Here is a 913-nt window from a genome sequence, read left to right as displayed (position 1 = left end):
AAAGAAAGCTGCTGATTGGTCAATGATGCGTACGCTGAGATGTTACTTTGCTTGTTACTTTGCTGTTCTTCATCAGAAATTGTTCATTCATGCCTTGTTTAATAACGAAAGGGTTATTGGCGATGGTCAAATTACTAGCCGAAGGCCGCTAACTTTAAATCTCTACAAATTGCGATATATCAAACTCTAAAAAAAAACACGGTTTCAGTACCGTTAAGATGTTTCCAATTTCGTTTTAAACTTTTGTTAAAACAGACATAAATTTAAATTCCTGATATAAAATGTTTATTCATACTTCAATTGTTATAACTTTTAACTCCTTTTGTTGATATATTTATGATAAAATGTAATAAAATGAATGTGTACTCGTATTTAATCACCAATCTAGTGAAAATAACGGTATCATCATCAGGAGAATTTTATTTATAAACGCTTTGAAATAGCACCGGTTGGAACATAATTATAAAATATCAATATTATGACCTAACGGCGGTTCCGCTCTGTGAATGTTGAGATGATTAAGGAATGAAACAAATAATCCAGACACCGAAGTTGACGCTGTTAAAAGTCAATGTCAAATGCCATTTTGTTCATGTTTGTTTGGGGTTTTTTTGCTGTTACGATAGGTGTTTTTTGTTGTCTGTCTACTTTTGATGAAATTTTTCTATTGCAAGCAAAACTCTCAAAGAATACATAGGAAGGCATAATTCGATTAACGGTATTAAAGTTATTTAATCGCAGCTGAACGACGATTTTGAATAGTTATATAAGTATGCCTTTGTTTAGAATCACAATGTAAGCGTAAAATTTGACACGAAATATTTACTGACTTAGATTAAAGTAGAAATTTAATCATATTGAATAAGATAATGATACATTTTCTTAAAGCGCAGTACAAACGCCAGATTATTAG

The sequence above is a fragment of the Mercenaria mercenaria genome, chromosome 4 (assembly GCF_021730395.1).
Source record: "Mercenaria mercenaria strain notata chromosome 4, MADL_Memer_1, whole genome shotgun sequence".
NCBI lineage: Eukaryota > Metazoa > Mollusca > Bivalvia > Venerida > Veneridae > Mercenaria > Mercenaria mercenaria.
Note: the sequence above shows the minus strand (reverse complement) of the source record.